The sequence below is a fragment of the Ictidomys tridecemlineatus genome, chromosome 8 (assembly GCF_052094955.1).
Source record: "Ictidomys tridecemlineatus isolate mIctTri1 chromosome 8, mIctTri1.hap1, whole genome shotgun sequence".
NCBI classification, from domain to species: domain Eukaryota; kingdom Metazoa; phylum Chordata; class Mammalia; order Rodentia; family Sciuridae; genus Ictidomys; species Ictidomys tridecemlineatus.
The window spans coordinates 68,628,903-68,638,562 of NC_135484.1; positions in this window are offsets into that span (position 1 = coordinate 68,628,903).

The following is a 9,660-nucleotide window of genomic DNA, read 5'->3' on the forward strand; positions in this document are numbered from 1 at the left end:
CTGCTATAAACATTGATATAGCTGTGTTACCATAGTGTGCTGTTTTAAAGCCCTTTGGGCATGAAAGGAGTAGAATAACTGTGTCAGATGGTAATTCCAAGTTTTCTAAGCAATCTACATACTGATTTCCAGAGCTGTTGCACCAATTTGCGGTTCCACCAACAACGTATGAGTAAAATATTTCCACCACATCCTCACCAATATTTGTTGTTACTTGTATTCTTGGTAATTGCCATTCTGACTACAGTGAGATAAAATCTCAGAGTAGTTTTGATTTATATTTTTATAGAGATGTTAAACATTTTTTTCAGATATTTGTTGATATCTATATGGTTCATTTGCCCATTGATTAATTGGGGACTTTTTTGTGTGTTTTTTGGATTCTTTTTATATTCTGGAACTTTATGCTAAATCTGCTATTCAGGTAGCAAAGATTTTCTCTCATTTTCTGGGATCTTTCTTCATACTCTTCATTATTTTCTTTGTTATGAAGAAACTTTCTAAGTTTGATACCATCCTGTTTATTTATTCTTGATTTTCTTTCTTGCACTTTAGTGATCTTGATTTTATCTCTTACACTTTAGGAATCTTGTTGAGAAAGTCAATATGATGGAGAGGTGGGCCTATGTTTTCTTCAAATAGATGCAGGGTTTCTGGTTTAAGCTCTAAGTCTGTGATCCACATGAGTTGGGTTTTGTGCAGGGTGAGAGTTAGGGGATAATTTAATTCTTCTACATGTGGATTTCCAGTTTTCACAGCACCATTTATTGAAGAAAGCTATCTTTTCTCCAATGCATATTTTTGACACTTTTGTCTAGTATAAGATAACTGTATTCATGTAGGTTTGTCTCTGTTCATCTTTTCTCTTCCATTTGTCTTCATGTCTGCTTTTATTATGATGCCTCTTGCTCCACTTTTCTAAGGATTCCTGTGGCTATTTGGGACTCTTATTTTTCCAAATGAATTGCATGATTGGTTTCTCTATTTGTATGAAGAATGTTAATGGAATTTTAATAGAAATTGCATTAAATCTATAAAGCACTTTTAGTAGTATGAACCTTTTGACAATATTAATTTTGCCTACCCCAAAACATGGGAGATCTTCTAAGTCTTCTTCAATTTCTTTCTTGATATTCTGTCATTCTTATTATACAGGTCTTTTACCTCTTTTTTTCAATTGATTTCCAAGTATTTTACTTGATTGATGCTATTGTGAATAAGATAGTTTTCCTGATTTCTCTTTTAGCTGATTCATCATTGGTGTATAGGAACACAGTTGATTTATGAGTGTTAATTTTATATACTGCTACCTTTTTGAATTTATATATGAGTTCTAGAAGTTTTCTGGTGGAGTTTTTTGGGCCTTAAAAATATAGAATCATGCTGTCAGCTAATAGTGATAGTTTGAATTCTTCCTTTTCTATTTGTATCTCCATAGTTTCCTTTTTTTACTTAATTGCTTTGGATAGTTTCAAGGACTATGTTGAATAGAAGTGGTAAAATATAGCATCTCTGTCTTGTACCAGTTTTTAGAGGGAATGCTTTCAACTTTTCTTCATTTAGAATGATATTGGTCTTGGGTTGAATGTATAGCTTTTACAATATTGAGGCATGTTCTTATTATCCCAAGTTTTTCTAGTATTTTTTTTTAACATGAATGGGTATTGTATTTGGTCAAATAGTTTTTCTGCATCTATTGAGATAATCATGTGATTTTTTCTTTAAATCTATTAATGTTGTGAATTTACATTTTTTGATTTCTATATGTTGAGCCAATCTTTCATTTCTGGAATGAAACCCCACTGGAGTACTATCTTTTTAATGTACTTTTGTATGTAGTTCGCCAAGATTTTATTAAGGCTTTTTGCATCTATGTTCATCAGCGATATTGCTCTTAAGTTTTCTTTCCTTGATGTGTTTTTGCCTGGTTTTGGTATCAGAATGGTACTAGTTTCATTGAATGAGTTTGGAAGAATTTCCTCCTTTCTTATTTTATGTAATAATTTGAGAAGGATTAGTAGTAGTTCTTCTTTTAAAGTATGGTAGAATGCAGCTGAGAATCCATCTTGTCCTAGTCTTTAATTTGTTGGTATGTTTTAGATGGCATATTCAATTTTATTGCTTAAAATCAATCCGTTTAAATTTTCTGTCTTCTTGGTTCAATTTGGTTTGTTCATATGTCTCTAGGAATTTGTTGATGACTTCAAGCTTTTCTATTTTATTGGAGTATAAATTTTCAAAATAGTTTCTGGTTATCCATTGTATTTCAGTAGTATCTGTGGTGATGTTACATTTTTCATCATGAATTTTAGAAATTTGAATTTTTTCCCCTTTTCCTCTTGATTAGCATGCCTAATCATTATCAATTTTATTATTTTTTTTCAAAGAATCACTTTTTGGTTTTTCAATTTTCTAAATATTTTTATGTTTTTTTGGCTCAATTTCAAATTGCAGCTCTAATATTTTTCCCCAGCACTAATTCACATGGAAGTTTTGTTTCTGGGTTTCTGATATAACAATTTTATTCTTTGCTATGGCCATTTTCATGCACTCAACAAGTGTTCCATGAAGATATGATATAATGCAGACTTTTAAGTTAGTAGAGTTGATCTAGGCAGCAACCCTTAACTCCTCCATGATACAGAAATGAATCAATGAAATAATACTGAAGAGAGAGATGGGTGACAGATAAATAACTCTAAAATTCAATATTGACACCTTGACACGTGAAGGAAATTGGAAATTGTTTATCAGAAAAGAAAATAATTCCTTGACCATAAAGAAGAAGAAAATTATGGCATTTGCTGATAAATGTATGGAACTGGAGAACATCATGTTAAGTGAAATAAGCCAGACTCAGATAGCCAAGGGCCAAATATTTTCTCTCATTCATGGCAGTTAGAGCAAACTAAAGGAAAAAATGGGTTGTGATATCCCATGAAAATAGAAGGGTAATCATTGGGGAAGAAGGAAAACAAACATGGAAAAAGGGAGAAACTGTATATGAAATGGAAAAATTAAACTAAGTACATTTATTATTTTATCACAGTGAATTGTGCATTGATGTGTTTCTATAAAGGATCAGTTAAAAAGATATATATATATATAGATAGATAGATAGATAGATAGATAGATATTATATATGTATAGAAGGAATCTTAGTAAAACAGAGAAACTTGAACTGGAGATGAGGGTGGAGGAGGGGTGGATAAAATGAAATACTGGGGACTGAAATGGAGCAAATTATTTTCCATCCATGTATGTTTATACCAAAATGAACCCCATTTTATGTCATTATAATGCACTAATAAAAACATTTAAAAATATGCAAAAAGTTGGTTGACCATTAATTTTTTTCAAATTCAATTTAGAGAATGGTATTCATTTTATTATATATACAAATTTCTATACAGATAATCAGGATTTCTACAATTTTACCAGAATGTTAACACGTGGTCACTAATAATTACTAAAGGAGTAATTATTATACATCAATAATTGTGCTAAGTGATAAATAACCTATCTGATTTTGATTCCTGCCTATAATATCTGAGGCAGACAATGTTATCCAGAATCTCCCAAGTCATGGTCACTTCACTATATTTTCTGTGACAGTTGTACACTTAAATGATGCTAGTATTTAAGTCAAAATAAAATAGAAGTTAAAAATGGAAAACATTTGGAAAATCCCAGTCATATAATTTTCATGCAGTTAATACTAATTTTCATTTATTATTATTTTGGTATAATTATGTAATTCAATAACAAATTTAATTATGCTCATTAATACTTCAATCATTATAAAGGCAAACTATATATCTTTTTTCTTCTTTTAATTGACTGAACAAATGTATAAAATCAACTGTGCAGTTAAAAATAGGCATTGAGTGAGACCTATCACTGGACAAAAAAAGTATGCTTATCTTTATTAAGTTGAAATAGCATTCTGATTTCAGGGTTTGTTTATCTCCTCTTTTGATTATTTTCACTTTTCTACTAATATCATATGTATAAGCAGGGAAATTTTTAAAGCAGACAAATGTAACTCTATTTTCTAAAGTATTATGAAGATTACAGGTAGATAGCAAAAATTTTAAAAAAATGTTAGAGGTCCTGGAGTTTCATCATGATGAACTGTGCCATTTCAAGATTTTGTTCTGAGTTTCTATTTTAAAAATTTCTTATTAATGTTAATCTTTTCTTCCTGCTCTTCCTCCCTGCTCTGTTCATAGTTGCTCTCATTATATCAAAGACATTTGGTATTTGTTTTTTAGGGATTGGCTAGCTTCACTAAGCATAATCTGCTCTAGTGCCATCCATTTCCCTGCAAATTCTATGATTTTGTCATTTTTTATTGCTGCATAGTACTCCATTGTGTATAGATGCCACATTTTTTTTTATCCATTCATCTATTGAAGGGCATCTGGGTTGATTCCACAATCTAGCTATTGTGAATTGTGCTGCTATGAACATCGATGTGGCAGTATCCCTGCAGTATGCTCTTTTAAGGTCTTCAGGGAATAGTCCAAGAAGGGCAATAGCTGGGTCAAATGGTGGTTCCATTCCCAGCTTTCCCAGGAATCTCCATACTGCTTTCCAAATTGGCCGCACCAATTTGCAGTCCCACCAACAATGTACAAGTCTACCCTTTTCTCCACATCCTCGCCAGCACTTGTTGTTGTTTGACTTCATAGTGGCTGCCAATCTTACTGGAGTGAGATGGTATCTTAGGGTGGTTTTGATTTGCATTTCTCTGACTGCTAGAGATGGTGAGCACATGAGATGGGAGGGAAAGGGAGAGAAAAGGGAAATTGCATGGAAATGAAGGAGACCCTCATTGCTATACAAAATTACATATAAGAGATTGTGAGAGGAATGGGAAAATAGACAAGGAGAGAAATGAATTACAGTAGATGGAGTAGAGAGAGAAGATGTGAGGGAAGGGGAGGGGGGATAGTAGGGGATAGGAAAGGCAGCAGAATACAACAGTTACTAATAGGGCATTATGTAAAATTGTGGATGTGTAACTGACGCGATTCTGCAATCTGCATTTGGGGTAAAAATTGGGAGTCCATAACCCACTTCAATCTAATGTATGAAATATGATATGTCAAGAGCTTTGTAATGTTGTGAACAACCAATAAAAAAAAGTAAAAAAAAAAAAACAAAGTGCAATTTCTAAAGAAAAAAAAGATAGGATCAATCTAGGGTTCACTACTAGGGGCACGTGGACTAGCAGGGAGCCATCGAGGGCGGTGTGCAGTTATTCTTCATTATTTTCTGTGTATCGATTTTTCATATATTGAGCTACAGAATTAAAATTTGTGAACATACCTCAATAAAAAACAAAAAAGAAAATTAAAAAAAATTCTTATTAATATGTCCAGAGGAAATAAATAACAAGATGCCCTTTTTCATGCTTCATAGTATATATACATTATTCTGAGTTGATGAGTGCCAATTTCATCAAAGGCTTTCTGAGAAATAAACAATATAGTGCATCCCAAATGTCTTAGTGAACTTTTAAGCTTGAGTATTTTCAGAAATTTGGAAACACAAGCCATTAAAATATAATTTGAAAGTTTAATTCATTAAACATCTCTGAGAATCATTTACTCTTGTGAATTATACATAATAGAGTTTCAATTTTTAATTTTGGGTATGGGCATGCAGAGCAGTTTCTAGGTGCAATTTTCTCAAGCTAGTGGATGGAAAAGGAGTCTTTGACATGGACCCTTTAGTTGCCTGATCTGTCTCCATCAAACTTTCAAATAGGACCATATCAAAACTGTTGTTATCTTTAAAAATAACTTGAAAGATCAGATTAAAATGCAATCTTTTAAGTCACCAATGAATAGTAGTTATTTTATAGTGTGAAATTGATTATAACTTGTATATAAGATTGTGAGTATACTGACTGTTAATAAAAAAAAAACATAAATACCATAAAAGGGATGGAAAATTAACCTGTTGAGTAGTGATGTTTTTAAATCGGAGACATTTGATTTTAAAGTTATTAAAGCTGAAATCTACTTTTAGACACTTTCTACATGCTGTAATGCATAGAATTAGAAATATGCAACTACTAATATGGTTCAGAGAAAGATGGGAGCCAAAGAAATTAAGACGAAAAGTAAGAAGCAGAACAGGAGGTATAAAGAGAACTGAAAGAGAACTACCTTTTATTGAATGGTCACTTACCAGCACTATTTGAAGGACCAAACATGTATTAATCATAGAACACTCACAATAGGCCTACAAAGGAGGTTCTACCACCATACTCATCTGATTCTTAAGTGAACTGTGCTAAACTACATGACATGTTTTCATGGAGGCTACCTGATGTATTGCCAGACATCACCTCTACAGAACTGAGCAAGCATGGAAAAATTGCCTCCTTTTCTTTTAAATGCCTATAATTTTGTAGTAAATGAAACTAAGGCTTTTTTTAAGTTGTAGGGAAAATCATGGCAAATTTTTGTTGTTAATGTCATTATAGATCTAAGAAAGATAATATCAATCTTTTAGAGTTGAATGTAAAGTTATTACTCAATATAAAATTTAGGGATGTTTGGAAATATATCTTAAATTGACAATAGAATAGCTGTACAAATGTAGTAATAATATATGGATATTAAAGGCTTAATATCTTGAATCATAAATTTGGTCTAATTTTCCAACTGAAAAACAATTATTAGGGAACCTAAGTGTCATAAAACGTATTGATTATTCAGAATATTTTAGGATTGATTTAATGCTAAAGTAGGGTACCTATGAATTATTCTTGCTTCACTTAATGTATTTGATTATAATTTACAAAATATTCATTACAGATTTACTCCTTTAAAACTTACCTTCAAATCAATATCCATGAGTTTTCAGTAATTTGTTTTTGACGCATTTGTTTGGACTTTTTGATATGATGTTTATCACATTCACTAATAAAACAAAATGATGGGTATGATACATCTAATTTAGAATAAATAAATGTTGCTTTTCTGGTGATGGTATTTAAAACCAGACAGATTTAATATTACTGATAGTTGAATATAAAAGACTCTACCAGGAACCAAAGAAAAATTCTGACGCTTAATTTGTTGTAAACATAATTACTTTTGTTCAAACAAATGATGAACAAAAGCAGAGAAATTGATGTTTTGCCAAATGCTGCTTTTCCCTAAGATGAAAAAAATTTTTTACAAAAGGAAGTTAAATATTCTATGCTGCTCAGCACTAGCTGTGATAATATCAGTTACCCATGGGGTAGACCAAAACTATGTTTGAGTTTTTTGTTGTTGTTGTTTTCAATTTGAATAAAAAGCATTCACTCATATAACATAGAAAAACATATGTCACACTGGAAAAGTCAAGGGTGTGACTTTTCGATACCAAATTCTTGGGTGAAAACGAATGATATTCAATGAACTAGATGTTTCATCTGCATGAGCACAAGATATCAGTCTAATTGGTTAACTAATCTTATTGTTTTAATTTCCTGTGTATAAGTAAAGCTTTTGAAAAAAAAATTTACTGGGCACAAAAATGAAGGCAGTTCTATACCCTCTGGCATAACTATATTAAAAAAGAAAACAGTGGTGTATTCTTATAGCCACTCAAGCTTCCTAGCAGTAATAGGTTTTGACAAACCTTGCATAAGTTTTTCCAAGAAAGAGACCTAGTGCTGAGCAATGATACTGCTCAAATTATATTGCAATACTTTGTGCATATACAAATACATAACAACGAATTTCACCATTATATATAACTATAATGCACCAATAAAAATATGGAAATTTTTTTAAAAAAGATCTAGTGCATTTATTCCCAGTTCTTCTGTTGTATATTAACCACAGACACAAGGTAACCCCACAGATTTAAAATTTTAAAATGACCTTTGAATTTGGGGGAAAATTACATTTAATTAATGAGCCTATTCACTTGTGGGAAGCTACTAGAGAACAATTAATATTGTTTTAAATAATATCAGAATTCTGTGATTTGCGGATATTCCTTGAGAAGATGAGTACAATTTGGGATATTATTAAAAAAGACTCTAGATTCAAACAACCTGGGTTGTAATCACCTGGGCTGTAATCACTGTTCCAGCAGTTGTTAAAAGTAAAGTTTTGGTAATTATTATTTTCTTTCTGAGCTTAGTTTGCCCATTTTTTTAGAAAGAGAATGATAATAGAAATATCTAACATATAGAATTGTTAGGAAGCTTAAATATAATATCATCACTAAAGATTCTAGTTCAATACCTGCTAAATGGAAAGTATTCCATAAATATCTATGACTTTTGTTACATTACCCTATCTAAAACATAATATACTTCAATGTAGTCTCTTGTGCACTAATGTCTGCATTTATATTCTGCTTTATAATATATTGTGGTAAGACATTTTTACATTTTATGTATGTAATTCGGATGGTTCTGAAATACAAGGCAATTCAAATGACTTTTTATTCATTTTTGATGCTTCAATTTATTCAATTATTTGGCATCTCAATTTGCAAAACATGTAGTTACCTATTAGGAAAGTCACAAATGAGAAAACAAGAATCATCTAAAACTTAGTAAACTTTGATATCATTTTGATATCATTGTATTTTGTCCTCTTTTTTTTTTGCATATGATAACATGTATTTTGATTCTTCAAACGAACTTAAATGTTATATAATCACATGTTGAAAGACTGGATTACTATGAATATTTGAATTTATCCCTAATTATGCATAAACTTAATGTGTAATTTAAGCTTCATATATGAATACCTGTATTTTATTTTCTTTAGGATAAAATTCTACAAAAATAATTATTAGGTCAAGAGATTGAGCAATTTAAAGAACTTTGGTCTATATTGATAACAGACTATGAAGTTTATTTTTATTCTTATTAACATGGGGAATTTTCTCAAAGTACTAAATCATTCCCTGTCTCTCAGATAAAGGGATTCTTTACCACCTTTCATGGTTACGTGTTATGTAGTGTAATATGTCATGATCTCCATTATTAAAAGTGAGTGGGGAATGACCATATCTGTGTGTTTGGTGTTACCATGACTTTGATACTTGCCCATGAATGTTTAGATTTTGTATAATTCCTATTTCTTCATGTACAGTGCTTCTTTTAGTAGGAGATGTATGTTTTCTATCTCATGGACTTCAAACTTGTCCAGATAAACTTGCGTTAGCCAATGAAACATCAATGTCAAAAACTGAGCAAAAGCCTCAAGAGTCATTTTCTTTCCTCTGTCAGTCCTTCCCTCTAGAGCAAGAACATTTCCCAGGCAAAGTCTTGTAGTTTATCCTGCAATCGAAAATGAAGCAGACAAGTGTAGAAGGCAGAAAAAGTAGTTCACATGTAGCAGGAATTTTTCTTTCATGACATAGACTTAAAAAAGCTACACAGAAACATCAAAGCACATAACTCATTTTGAAATATCCTTAAAAGGGCTGGGGCTGTAGCTCAGTGGCAAAATACTTGCCTAGCTTGTGTGAGGCACTGGGTTCAATCCTTAGTACCACATTAAAAAAAATTAACAAATAAAATGAAGGCATTCTGTCCCTCTACAACTGCAAAAAAAAGAAAAAAAGAAATATCCTTAAAATATTTAACATAGATACTTCATTTGTCTGGCTTGTTATTAGCCATTTATA